This window comes from Schistocerca nitens, unplaced genomic scaffold (assembly GCF_023898315.1).
Source record: "Schistocerca nitens isolate TAMUIC-IGC-003100 unplaced genomic scaffold, iqSchNite1.1 HiC_scaffold_218, whole genome shotgun sequence".
Taxonomy (NCBI): domain Eukaryota; kingdom Metazoa; phylum Arthropoda; class Insecta; order Orthoptera; family Acrididae; genus Schistocerca; species Schistocerca nitens.
Window position 1 is genome coordinate 20,542 of NW_026045759.1, and position 11,959 is coordinate 32,500.

General features: G+C 50.7%; 24 non-coding genes across 24 annotated transcripts; all 24 read right to left on the reverse strand.

Moving 5' to 3' along the window:
• Positions 1 to 598: 598 nt before the first annotated feature.
• Positions 599 to 680, reverse strand: Trnas-cga (transfer RNA serine (anticodon CGA)). Its single transcript has one exon. It is a non-coding gene; the product is annotated as a tRNA-Ser (tRNA).
• Positions 681 to 818: 138 nt separating this feature from the next.
• Trnak-uuu (transfer RNA lysine (anticodon UUU)) lies at positions 819 to 891 on the reverse strand. Its single transcript has one exon. It is a non-coding gene; the product is annotated as a tRNA-Lys (tRNA).
• Positions 892 to 1,236: 345 nt separating this feature from the next.
• Positions 1,237 to 1,318, reverse strand: Trnas-aga (transfer RNA serine (anticodon AGA)). The gene has a single exon. It is a non-coding gene; the product is annotated as a tRNA-Ser (tRNA).
• A 741-nt stretch (positions 1,319 to 2,059) lies between these two features.
• Positions 2,060 to 2,141, reverse strand: Trnas-cga (transfer RNA serine (anticodon CGA)). Its single transcript has one exon. It is a non-coding gene; the product is annotated as a tRNA-Ser (tRNA).
• A 138-nt stretch (positions 2,142 to 2,279) lies between these two features.
• Positions 2,280 to 2,352, reverse strand: Trnak-uuu (transfer RNA lysine (anticodon UUU)). Its single transcript has one exon. It is a non-coding gene; the product is annotated as a tRNA-Lys (tRNA).
• A 345-nt stretch (positions 2,353 to 2,697) lies between these two features.
• Positions 2,698 to 2,779, reverse strand: Trnas-aga (transfer RNA serine (anticodon AGA)). The gene has a single exon. It is a non-coding gene; the product is annotated as a tRNA-Ser (tRNA).
• A 741-nt stretch (positions 2,780 to 3,520) lies between these two features.
• Trnas-cga (transfer RNA serine (anticodon CGA)) lies at positions 3,521 to 3,602 on the reverse strand. The gene has a single exon. It is a non-coding gene; the product is annotated as a tRNA-Ser (tRNA).
• Positions 3,603 to 3,740: 138 nt separating this feature from the next.
• On the reverse strand, positions 3,741 to 3,813 carry Trnak-uuu (transfer RNA lysine (anticodon UUU)). Its single transcript has one exon. It is a non-coding gene; the product is annotated as a tRNA-Lys (tRNA).
• A 345-nt stretch (positions 3,814 to 4,158) lies between these two features.
• Positions 4,159 to 4,240, reverse strand: Trnas-aga (transfer RNA serine (anticodon AGA)). Its single transcript has one exon. It is a non-coding gene; the product is annotated as a tRNA-Ser (tRNA).
• Positions 4,241 to 4,981: 741 nt separating this feature from the next.
• Positions 4,982 to 5,063, reverse strand: Trnas-cga (transfer RNA serine (anticodon CGA)). The gene has a single exon. It is a non-coding gene; the product is annotated as a tRNA-Ser (tRNA).
• A 138-nt stretch (positions 5,064 to 5,201) lies between these two features.
• Positions 5,202 to 5,274, reverse strand: Trnak-uuu (transfer RNA lysine (anticodon UUU)). The gene has a single exon. It is a non-coding gene; the product is annotated as a tRNA-Lys (tRNA).
• A 345-nt stretch (positions 5,275 to 5,619) lies between these two features.
• Positions 5,620 to 5,701, reverse strand: Trnas-aga (transfer RNA serine (anticodon AGA)). Its single transcript has one exon. It is a non-coding gene; the product is annotated as a tRNA-Ser (tRNA).
• Positions 5,702 to 6,442: 741 nt separating this feature from the next.
• On the reverse strand, positions 6,443 to 6,524 carry Trnas-cga (transfer RNA serine (anticodon CGA)). Its single transcript has one exon. It is a non-coding gene; the product is annotated as a tRNA-Ser (tRNA).
• Positions 6,525 to 6,662: 138 nt separating this feature from the next.
• Positions 6,663 to 6,735, reverse strand: Trnak-uuu (transfer RNA lysine (anticodon UUU)). Its single transcript has one exon. It is a non-coding gene; the product is annotated as a tRNA-Lys (tRNA).
• Positions 6,736 to 7,080: 345 nt separating this feature from the next.
• Positions 7,081 to 7,162, reverse strand: Trnas-aga (transfer RNA serine (anticodon AGA)). Its single transcript has one exon. It is a non-coding gene; the product is annotated as a tRNA-Ser (tRNA).
• Positions 7,163 to 7,903: 741 nt separating this feature from the next.
• Positions 7,904 to 7,985, reverse strand: Trnas-cga (transfer RNA serine (anticodon CGA)). Its single transcript has one exon. It is a non-coding gene; the product is annotated as a tRNA-Ser (tRNA).
• Positions 7,986 to 8,123: 138 nt separating this feature from the next.
• Positions 8,124 to 8,196, reverse strand: Trnak-uuu (transfer RNA lysine (anticodon UUU)). Its single transcript has one exon. It is a non-coding gene; the product is annotated as a tRNA-Lys (tRNA).
• Positions 8,197 to 8,541: 345 nt separating this feature from the next.
• On the reverse strand, positions 8,542 to 8,623 carry Trnas-aga (transfer RNA serine (anticodon AGA)). Its single transcript has one exon. It is a non-coding gene; the product is annotated as a tRNA-Ser (tRNA).
• A 741-nt stretch (positions 8,624 to 9,364) lies between these two features.
• On the reverse strand, positions 9,365 to 9,446 carry Trnas-cga (transfer RNA serine (anticodon CGA)). Its single transcript has one exon. It is a non-coding gene; the product is annotated as a tRNA-Ser (tRNA).
• Positions 9,447 to 9,584: 138 nt separating this feature from the next.
• Positions 9,585 to 9,657, reverse strand: Trnak-uuu (transfer RNA lysine (anticodon UUU)). The gene has a single exon. It is a non-coding gene; the product is annotated as a tRNA-Lys (tRNA).
• A 345-nt stretch (positions 9,658 to 10,002) lies between these two features.
• On the reverse strand, positions 10,003 to 10,084 carry Trnas-aga (transfer RNA serine (anticodon AGA)). Its single transcript has one exon. It is a non-coding gene; the product is annotated as a tRNA-Ser (tRNA).
• Positions 10,085 to 10,825: 741 nt separating this feature from the next.
• Positions 10,826 to 10,907, reverse strand: Trnas-cga (transfer RNA serine (anticodon CGA)). The gene has a single exon. It is a non-coding gene; the product is annotated as a tRNA-Ser (tRNA).
• A 138-nt stretch (positions 10,908 to 11,045) lies between these two features.
• Positions 11,046 to 11,118, reverse strand: Trnak-uuu (transfer RNA lysine (anticodon UUU)). The gene has a single exon. It is a non-coding gene; the product is annotated as a tRNA-Lys (tRNA).
• A 345-nt stretch (positions 11,119 to 11,463) lies between these two features.
• Positions 11,464 to 11,545, reverse strand: Trnas-aga (transfer RNA serine (anticodon AGA)). The gene has a single exon. It is a non-coding gene; the product is annotated as a tRNA-Ser (tRNA).
• Between the last annotated feature and the right edge of the window lie 414 nt (positions 11,546 to 11,959).

Sequence of the window (11,959 nt, forward strand, 5' to 3'; positions counted from 1 at the left end):
GACGGGGGCTTGAACCCGGGACCCTTTGGTTGAAAGTCTAGCGCTCTACCGACTGAGCTGCCCGGTCCCTCGGCCGAGCATTGTGGTACATGCTGCATGGTGTTTGAGTGATTCGCGTGTCGTAATTACTGGCTTATGGCTCCAATGGCGACTTCATCGACTTCCCACTGACGCACCGCTGACGCTACTTTTCTGTCGTCTTAAACGATGGACATACTTGCAAGCAGCTGCGAGATCTTAAGAAAGGAAACGCTGCACCACTGCTTTTGCCACACTCGAATGAATTGAATTGCGATTCTTAAAAAGAAATGAATGCTCGCTCTGTCCAACACTTTGAAGCACATCTGCGTACTCACGAACACGGCGACGGCGCGACAAAATGACGGGGGCGCGTTCGTGGGCCTGCGACTGATTTCTGCAGTACTAGCGTCCGTGCGAGGTGAACCGAGAGCCGCAACAGACAGCGGCCGTCGCGAAACAGTATTCTTAAACATAAATTTCCGTCTTGTTGAGAATGGTGTCACTGGTTTGGATCCGCTTTCACCCACGCATGTCACATGTGGGCGAAAATTTCTGCTCGTTTTTACGCAAAATCACACGCAGCCGGTAGGATTCGAACCTACGCTCCCAGAGGGAATCTGATTTCGAGTCAGACGCCTTAACCACTCGGCCACGACTGCCACTAGCGGACGATCCTCCCGACACATGCAACTGCTACTGTTTAAAGCTCTGCAGTGCCAGGAAACGGCGTAGCAGCATTCTTTTCCGTAGTGCTTACACCGCTACGAGACGTGCGGCTACCAAGGTATTAAAATTTCCGCCCGAACAGGGACTTGAACCCTGGACCCTTAGGTTAAAAGCCTAATGCTCTACCGACTGAGCTATCCGGGCTCACATTACCTTAACACCCCTCCCTCTAGGCATACTGACACATTGCCTCATGTCCTTTACTGTTGGGTAGTCGTTGCGTGGAGCTGTTACTGTTTAAACGTCGTCTGACTGCTGTCTAAAAACTCATCACGCTATCCTCGTAACAGCCTATCGAAGAAAGCTGACACACGATGCAAAGTGAAATTGCAGCATTTTGTACGTCTCAGCAGAGGAGCTACGTGTTTTGTCGACACTCACTGGACAATTGTAAAATTCACAAGCGTCTCGAATGCAGTGTTTCCCACGTATTCGCTCATTTCACGGTTCCGTTTTAGATGTTCTTCACCTCTTGACACAAAAAAGAAACGCAGTCGGTAGGACTCGAACCTACGCTCCCAGAGGGAATCTGATTTCTAGTCAGACGCCTTAACCACTCGGCCACGACTGCCGGTCGCAGAAGCGTCTCTCGACAAGTGCAACTGCTCCTTTTCAAGCAATCTCACGTAAGAACACGACATGGCCTCACTCGTTTCTGTAGTGCTTCCGTTGCCAGCACATTAGCCGTTACGACAGTGTATCAATTTTCGCCTGGACGGGGGCTTGAACCCGGGACCCTTTGGTTGAAAGTCTAGCGCTCTACCGACTGAGCTGCCCGGTCCCTCGGCCGAGCATTGTGGTACATGCTGCATGGTGTTTGAGTGATTCGCGTGTCGTAATTACTGGCTTATGGCTCCAATGGCGACTTCATCGACTTCCCACTGACGCACCGCTGACGCTACTTTTCTGTCGTCTTAAACGATGGACATACTTGCAAGCAGCTGCGAGATCTTAAGAAAGGAAACGCTGCACCACTGCTTTTGCCACACTCGAATGAATTGAATTGCGATTCTTAAAAAGAAATGAATGCTCGCTCTGTCCAACACTTTGAAGCACATCTGCGTACTCACGAACACGGCGACGGCGCGACAAAATGACGGGGGCGCGTTCGTGGGCCTGCGACTGATTTCTGCAGTACTAGCGTCCGTGCGAGGTGAACCGAGAGCCGCAACAGACAGCGGCCGTCGCGAAACAGTATTCTTAAACATAAATTTCCGTCTTGTTGAGAATGGTGTCACTGGTTTGGATCCGCTTTCACCCACGCATGTCACATGTGGGCGAAAATTTCTGCTCGTTTTTACGCAAAATCACACGCAGCCGGTAGGATTCGAACCTACGCTCCCAGAGGGAATCTGATTTCGAGTCAGACGCCTTAACCACTCGGCCACGACTGCCACTAGCGGACGATCCTCCCGACACATGCAACTGCTACTGTTTAAAGCTCTGCAGTGCCAGGAAACGGCGTAGCAGCATTCTTTTCCGTAGTGCTTACACCGCTACGAGACGTGCGGCTACCAAGGTATTAAAATTTCCGCCCGAACAGGGACTTGAACCCTGGACCCTTAGGTTAAAAGCCTAATGCTCTACCGACTGAGCTATCCGGGCTCACATTACCTTAACACCCCTCCCTCTAGGCATACTGACACATTGCCTCATGTCCTTTACTGTTGGGTAGTCGTTGCGTGGAGCTGTTACTGTTTAAACGTCGTCTGACTGCTGTCTAAAAACTCATCACGCTATCCTCGTAACAGCCTATCGAAGAAAGCTGACACACGATGCAAAGTGAAATTGCAGCATTTTGTACGTCTCAGCAGAGGAGCTACGTGTTTTGTCGACACTCACTGGACAATTGTAAAATTCACAAGCGTCTCGAATGCAGTGTTTCCCACGTATTCGCTCATTTCACGGTTCCGTTTTAGATGTTCTTCACCTCTTGACACAAAAAAGAAACGCAGTCGGTAGGACTCGAACCTACGCTCCCAGAGGGAATCTGATTTCTAGTCAGACGCCTTAACCACTCGGCCACGACTGCCGGTCGCAGAAGCGTCTCTCGACAAGTGCAACTGCTCCTTTTCAAGCAATCTCACGTAAGAACACGACATGGCCTCGCTCGTTTCTGTAGTGCTTCCGTTGCCAGCACATTAGCCGTTACGACAGTGTATCAATTTTCGCCTGGACGGGGGCTTGAACCCGGGACCCTTTGGTTGAAAGTCTAGCGCTCTACCGACTGAGCTGCCCGGTCCCTCGGCCGAGCATTGTGGTACATGCTGCATGGTGTTTGAGTGATTCGCGTGTCGTAATTACTGGCTTATGGCTCCAATGGCGACTTCACCGACTTCCCACTGACGCACCGCTGACGCTACTTTTCTGTCGTCTTAAACGATGGACATACTTGCAAGCAGCTGCGAGATCTTAAGAAAGGAAACGCTGCACCACTGCTTTTGCCACACTCGAATGAATTGAATTGCGATTCTTAAAAAGAAATGAATGCTCGCTCTGTCCAACACTTTGAAGCACATCTGCGTACTCACGAACACGGCGACGGCGCGACAAAATGACGGGGGCGCGTTCGTGGGCCTGCGACTGATTTCTGCAGTACTAGCGTCCGTGCGAGGTGAACCGAGAGCCGCAACAGACAGCGGCCGTCGCGAAACAGTATTCTTAAACATAAATTTCCGTCTTGTTGAGAATGGTGTCACTGGTTTGGATCCGCTTTCACCCACGCATGTCACATGTGGGCGAAAATTTCTGCTCGTTTTTACGCAAAATCACACGCAGCCGGTAGGATTCGAACCTACGCTCCCAGAGGGAATCTGATATCGAGTCAGACGCCTTAACCACTCGGCCACGACTGCCACTAGCGGACGATCCTCCCGACACATGCAACTGCTACTGTTTAAAGCTCTGCAGTGCCAGGAAACGGCGTAGCAGCATTCTTTTCCGTAGTGCTTACACCGCTACGAGACGTGCGGCTACCAAGGTATTAAAATTTCCGCCCGAACAGGGACTTGAACCCTGGACCCTTAGGTTAAAAGCCTAATGCTCTACCGACTGAGCTATCCGGGCTCACATTACCTTAACACCCCTCCCTCTAGGCATACTGACACATTGCCTCATGTCCTTTACTGTTGGGTAGTCGTTGCGTGGAGCTGTTACTGTTTAAACGTCGTCTGACTGCTGTCTAAAAACTCATCACGCTATCCTCGTAACAGCCTATCGAAGAAAGCTGACACACGATGCAAAGTGAAATTGCAGCATTTTGTACGTCTCAGCAGAGGAGCTACGTGTTTTGTCGACACTCACTGGACAATTGTAAAATTCACAAGCGTCTCGAATGCAGTGTTTCCCACGTATTCGCTCATTTCACGGTTCCGTTTTAGATGTTCTTCACCTCTTGACACAAAAAAGAAACGCAGTCGGTAGGACTCGAACCTACGCTCCCAGAGGGAATCTGATTTCTAGTCAGACGCCTTAACCACTCGGCCACGACTGCCGGTCGCAGAAGCGTCTCTCGACAAGTGCAACTGCTCCTTTTCAAGCAATCTCACGTAAGAACACGACATGGCCTCACTCGTTTCTGTAGTGCTTCCGTTGCCAGCACATTAGCCGTTACGACAGTGTATCAATTTTCGCCTGGACGGGGGCTTGAACCCGGGACCCTTTGGTTGAAAGTCTAGCGCTCTACCGACTGAGCTGCCCGGTCCCTCGGCCGAGCATTGTGGTACATGCTGCATGGTGTTTGAGTGATTCGCGTGTCGTAATTACTGGCTTATGGCTCCAATGGCGACTTCACCGACTTCCCACTGACGCACCGCTGACGCTACTTTTCTGTCGTCTTAAACGATGGACATACTTGCAAGCAGCTGCGAGATCTTAAGAAAGGAAACGCTGCACCACTGCTTTTGCCACACTCGAATGAATTGAATTGCGATTCTTAAAAAGAAATGAATGCTCGCTCTGTCCAACACTTTGAAGCACATCTGCGTACTCACGAACACGGCGACGGCGCGACAAAATGACGGGGGCGCGTTCGTGGGCCTGCGACTGATTTCTGCAGTACTAGCGTCCGTGCGAGGTGAACCGAGAGCCGCAACAGACAGCGGCCGTCGCGAAACAGTATTCTTAAACATAAATTTCCGTCTTGTTGAGAATGGTGTCACTGGTTTGGATCCGCTTTCACCCACGCATGTCACATGTGGGCGAAAATTTCTGCTCGTTTTTACGCAAAATCACACGCAGCCGGTAGGATTCGAACCTACGCTCCCAGAGGGAATCTGATTTCGAGTCAGACGCCTTAACCACTCGGCCACGACTGCCACTAGCGGACGATCCTCCCGACACATGCAACTGCTACTGTTTAAAGCTCTGCAGTGCCAGGAAACGGCGTAGCAGCATTCTTTTCCGTAGTGCTTACACCGCTACGAGACGTGCGGCTACCAAGGTATTAAAATTTCCGCCCGAACAGGGACTTGAACCCTGGACCCTTAGGTTAAAAGCCTAATGCTCTACCGACTGAGCTATCCGGGCTCACATTACCTTAACACCCCTCCCTCTAGGCATACTGACACATTGCCTCATGTCCTTTACTGTTGGGTAGTCGTTGCGTGGAGCTGTTACTGTTTAAACGTCGTCTGACTGCTGTCTAAAAACTCATCACGCTATCCTCGTAACAGCCTATCGAAGAAAGCTGACACACGATGCAAAGTGAAATTGCAGCATTTTGTACGTCTCAGCAGAGGAGCTACGTGTTTTGTCGACACTCACTGGACAATTGTAAAATTCACAAGCGTCTCGAATGCAGTGTTTCCCACGTATTCGCTCATTTCACGGTTCCGTTTTAGATGTTCTTCACCTCTTGACACAAAAAAGAAACGCAGTCGGTAGGACTCGAACCTACGCTCCCAGAGGGAATCTGATTTCTAGTCAGACGCCTTAACCACTCGGCCACGACTGCCGGTCGCAGAAGCGTCTCTCGACAAGTGCAACTGCTCCTTTTCAAGCAATCTCACGTAAGAACACGACATGGCCTCACTCGTTTCTGTAGTGCTTCCGTTGCCAGCACATTAGCCGTTACGACAGTGTATCAATTTTCGCCTGGACGGGGGCTTGAACCCGGGACCCTTTGGTTGAAAGTCTAGCGCTCTACCGACTGAGCTGCCCGGTCCCTCGGCCGAGCATTGTGGTACATGCTGCATGGTGTTTGAGTGATTCGCGTGTCGTAATTACTGGCTTATGGCTCCAATGGCGACTTCACCGACTTCCCACTGACGCACCGCTGACGCTACTTTTCTGTCGTCTTAAACGATGGACATACTTGCAAGCAGCTGCGAGATCTTAAGAAAGGAAACGCTGCACCACTGCTTTTGCCACACTCGAATGAATTGAATTGCGATTCTTAAAAAGAAATGAATGCTCGCTCTGTCCAACACTTTGAAGCACATCTGCGTACTCACGAACACGGCGACGGCGCGACAAAATGACGGGGGCGCGTTCGTGGGCCTGCGACTGATTTCTGCAGTACTAGCGTCCGTGCGAGGTGAACCGAGAGCCGCAACAGACAGCGGCCGTCGCGAAACAGTATTCTTAAACATAAATTTCCGTCTTGTTGAGAATGGTGTCACTGGTTTGGATCCGCTTTCACCCACGCATGTCACATGTGGGCGAAAATTTCTGCTCGTTTTTACGCAAAATCACACGCAGCCGGTAGGATTCGAACCTACGCTCCCAGAGGGAATCTGATTTCGAGTCAGACGCCTTAACCACTCGGCCACGACTGCCACTAGCGGACGATCCTCCCGACACATGCAACTGCTACTGTTTAAAGCTCTGCAGTGCCAGGAAACGGCGTAGCAGCATTCTTTTCCGTAGTGCTTACACCGCTACGAGACGTGCGGCTACCAAGGTATTAAAATTTCCGCCCGAACAGGGACTTGAACCCTGGACCCTTAGGTTAAAAGCCTAATGCTCTACCGACTGAGCTATCCGGGCTCACATTACCTTAACACCCCTCCCTCTAGGCATACTGACACATTGCCTCATGTCCTTTACTGTTGGGTAGTCGTTGCGTGGAGCTGTTACTGTTTAAACGTCGTCTGACTGCTGTCTAAAAACTCATCACGCTATCCTCGTAACAGCCTATCGAAGAAAGCTGACACACGATGCAAAGTGAAATTGCAGCATTTTGTACGTCTCAGCAGAGGAGCTACGTGTTTTGTCGACACTCACTGGACAATTGTAAAATTCACAAGCGTCTCGAATGCAGTGTTTCCCACGTATTCGCTCATTTCACGGTTCCGTTTTAGATGTTCTTCACCTCTTGACACAAAAAAGAAACGCAGTCGGTAGGACTCGAACCTACGCTCCCAGAGGGAATCTGATTTCTAGTCAGACGCCTTAACCACTCGGCCACGACTGCCGGTCGCAGAAGCGTCTCTCGACAAGTGCAACTGCTCCTTTTCAAGCAATCTCACGTAAGAACACGACATGGCCTCACTCGTTTCTGTAGTGCTTCCGTTGCCAGCACATTAGCCGTTACGACAGTGTATCAATTTTCGCCTGGACGGGGGCTTGAACCCGGGACCCTTTGGTTGAAAGTCTAGCGCTCTACCGACTGAGCTGCCCGGTCCCTCGGCCGAGCATTGTGGTACATGCTGCATGGTGTTTGAGTGATTCGCGTGTCGTAATTACTGGCTTATGGCTCCAATGGCGACTTCACCGACTTCCCACTGACGCACCGCTGACGCTACTTTTCTGTCGTCTTAAACGATGGACATACTTGCAAGCAGCTGCGAGATCTTAAGAAAGGAAACGCTGCACCACTGCTTTTGCCACACTCGAATGAATTGAATTGCGATTCTTAAAAAGAAATGAATGCTCGCTCTGTCCAACACTTTGAAGCACATCTGCGTACTCACGAACACGGCGACGGCGCGACAAAATGACGGGGGCGCGTTCGTGGGCCTGCGACTGATTTCTGCAGTACTAGCGTCCGTGCGAGGTGAACCGAGAGCCGCAACAGACAGCGGCCGTCGCGAAACAGTATTCTTAAACATAAATTTCCGTCTTGTTGAGAATGGTGTCACTGGTTTGGATCCGCTTTCACCCACGCATGTCACATGTGGGCGAAAATTTCTGCTCGTTTTTACGCAAAATCACACGCAGCCGGTAGGATTCGAACCTACGCTCCCAGAGGGAATCTGATTTCGAGTCAGACGCCTTAACCACTCGGCCACGACTGCCACTAGCGGACGATCCTCCCGACACATGCAACTGCTACTGTTTAAAGCTCTGCAGTGCCAGGAAACGGCGTAGCAGCATTCTTTTCCGTAGTGCTTACACCGCTACGAGACGTGCGGCTACCAAGGTATTAAAATTTCCGCCCGAACAGGGACTTGAACCCTGGACCCTTAGGTTAAAAGCCTAATGCTCTACCGACTGAGCTATCCGGGCTCACATTACCTTAACACCCCTCCCTCTAGGCATACTGACACATTGCCTCATGTCCTTTACTGTTGGGTAGTCGTTGCGTGGAGCTGTTACTGTTTAAACGTCGTCTGACTGCTGTCTAAAAACTCATCACGCTATCCTCGTAACAGCCTATCGAAGAAAGCTGACACACGATGCAAAGTGAAATTGCAGCATTTTGTACGTCTCAGCAGAGGAGCTACGTGTTTTGTCGACACTCACTGGACAATTGTAAAATTCACAAGCGTCTCGAATGCAGTGTTTCCCACGTATTCGCTCATTTCACGGTTCCGTTTTAGATGTTCTTCACCTCTTGACACAAAAAAGAAACGCAGTCGGTAGGACTCGAACCTACGCTCCCAGAGGGAATCTGATTTCTAGTCAGACGCCTTAACCACTCGGCCACGACTGCCGGTCGCAGAAGCGTCTCTCGACAAGTGCAACTGCTCCTTTTCAAGCAATCTCACGTAAGAACACGACATGGCCTCACTCGTTTCTGTAGTGCTTCCGTTGCCAGCACATTAGCCGTTACGACAGTGTATCAATTTTCGCCTGGACGGGGGCTTGAACCCGGGACCCTTTGGTTGAAAGTCTAGCGCTCTACCGACTGAGCTGCCCGGTCCCTCGGCCGAGCATTGTGGTACATGCTGCATGGTGTTTGAGTGATTCGCGTGTCGTAATTACTGGCTTATGGCTCCAATGGCGACTTCACCGACTTCCCACTGACGCACCGCTGACGCTACTTTTCTGTCGTCTTAAACGATGGACATACTTGCAAGCAGCTGCGAGATCTTAAGAAAGGAAACGCTGCACCACTGCTTTTGCCACACTCGAATGAATTGAATTGCGATTCTTAAAAAGAAATGAATGCTCGCTCTGTCCAACACTTTGAAGCACATCTGCGTACTCACGAACACGGCGACGGCGCGACAAAATGACGGGGGCGCGTTCGTGGGCCTGCGACTGATTTCTGCAGTACTAGCGTCCGTGCGAGGTGAACCGAGAGCCGCAACAGACAGCGGCCGTCGCGAAACAGTATTCTTAAACATAAATTTCCGTCTTGTTGAGAATGGTGTCACTGGTTTGGATCCGCTTTCACCCACGCATGTCACATGTGGGCGAAAATTTCTGCTCGTTTTTACGCAAAATCACACGCAGCCGGTAGGATTCGAACCTACGCTCCCAGAGGGAATCTGATTTCGAGTCAGACGCCTTAACCACTCGGCCACGACTGCCACTAGCGGACGATCCTCCCGACACATGCAACTGCTACTGTTTAAAGCTCTGCAGTGCCAGGAAACGGCGTAGCAGCATTCTTTTCCGTAGTGCTTACACCGCTACGAGACGTGCGGCTACCAAGGTATTAAAATTTCCGCCCGAACAGGGACTTGAACCCTGGACCCTTAGGTTAAAAGCCTAATGCTCTACCGACTGAGCTATCCGGGCTCACATTACCTTAACACCCCTCCCTCTAGGCATACTGACACATTGCCTCATGTCCTTTACTGTTGGGTAGTCGTTGCGTGGAGCTGTTACTGTTTAAACGTCGTCTGACTGCTGTCTAAAAACTCATCACGCTATCCTCGTAACAGCCTATCGAAGAAAGCTGACACACGATGCAAAGTGAAATTGCAGCATTTTGTACGTCTCAGCAGAGGAGCTACGTGTTTTGTCGACACTCACTGGACAATTGTAAAATTCACAAGCGTCTCGAATGCAGTGTTTCCCACGTATTCGCTCATTTCACGGTTCCGTTTTAGATGTTCTTCACCTCTTGACACAAAAAAGAAACGCAGTCGGTAGGACTCGAACCTACGCTCCCAGAGGGAATCTGATTTCTAGTCAGACGCCTTAACCACTCGGCCACGACTGCCGGTCGCAGAAGCGTCTCTCGACAAGTGCAACTGCTCCTTTTCAAGCAATCTCACGTAAGAACACGACATGGCCTCACTCGTTTCTGTAGTGCTTCCGTTGCCAGCACATTAGCCGTTACGACAGTGTATCAATTTTCGCCTGGACGGGGGCTTGAACCCGGGACCCTTTGGTTGAAAGTCTAGCGCTCTACCGACTGAGCTGCCCGGTCCCTCGGCCGAGCATTGTGGTACATGCTGCATGGTGTTTGAGTGATTCGCGTGTCGTAATTACTGGCTTATGGCTCCAATGGCGACTTCACCGACTTCCCACTGACGCACCGCTGACGCTACTTTTCTGTCGTCTTAAACGATGGACATACTTGCAAGCAGCTGCGAGATCTTAAGAAAGGAAACGCTGCACCACTGCTTTTGCCACACTCGAATGAATTGAATTGCGATTCTTAAAAAGAAATGAATGCTCGCTCTGTCCAACACTTTGAAGCACATCTGCGTACTCACGAACACGGCGACGGCGCGACAAAATGACGGGGGCGCGTTCGTGGGCCTGCGACTGATTTCTGCAGTACTAGCGTCCGTGCGAGGTGAACCGAGAGCCGCAACAGACAGCGGCCGTCGCGAAACAGTATTCTTAAACATAAATTTCCGTCTTGTTGAGAATGGTGTCACTGGTTTGGATCCGCTTTCACCCACGCATGTCACATGTGGGCGAAAATTTCTGCTCGTTTTTACGCAAAATCACACGCAGCCGGTAGGATTCGAACCTACGCTCCCAGAGGGAATCTGATTTCGAGTCAGACGCCTTAACCACTCGGCCACGACTGCCACTAGCGGACGATCCTCCCGACACATGCAACTGCTACTGTTTAAAGCTCTGCAGTGCCAGGAAACGGCGTAGCAGCATTCTTTTCCGTAGTGCTTACACCGCTACGAGACGTGCGGCTACCAAGGTATTAAAATTTCCGCCCGAACAGGGACTTGAACCCTGGACCCTTAGGTTAAAAGCCTAATGCTCTACCGACTGAGCTATCCGGGCTCACATTACCTTAACACCCCTCCCTCTAGGCATACTGACACATTGCCTCATGTCCTTTACTGTTGGGTAGTCGTTGCGTGGAGCTGTTACTGTTTAAACGTCGTCTGACTGCTGTCTAAAAACTCATCACGCTATCCTCGTAACAGCCTATCGAAGAAAGCTGACACACGATGCAAAGTGAAATTGCAGCATTTTGTACGTCTCAGCAGAGGAGCTACGTGTTTTGTCGACACTCACTGGACAATTGTAAAATTCACAAGCGTCTCGAATGCAGTGTTTCCCACGTATTCGCTCATTTCACGGTTCCGTTTTAGATGTTCTTCACCTCTTGACACAAAAAAGAAACGCAGTCGGTAGGACTCGAACCTACGCTCCCAGAGGGAATCTGATTTCTAGTCAGACGCCTTAACCACTCGGCCACGACTGCCGGTCGCAGAAGCGTCTCTCGACAAGTGCAACTGCTCCTTTTCAAGCAATCTCACGTAAGAACACGACATGGCCTCACTCGTTTCTGTAGTGCTTCCGTTGCCAGCACATTAGCCGTTACGACAGTGTATCAATTTTCGCCTGGACGGGGGCTTGAACCCGGGACCCTTTGGTTGAAAGTCTAGCGCTCTACCGACTGAGCTGCCCGGTCCCTCGGCCGAGCATTGTGGTACATGCTGCATGGTGTTTGAGTGATTCGCGTGTCGTAATTACTGGCTTATGGCTCCAATGGCGACTTCACCGACTTCCCACTGACGCACCGCTGACGCTACTTTTCTGTCGTCTTAAACGATGGACATACTTGCAAGCAGCTGCGAGATCTTAAGAAAGGAAACGCTGCACCACTGCTTTTGCC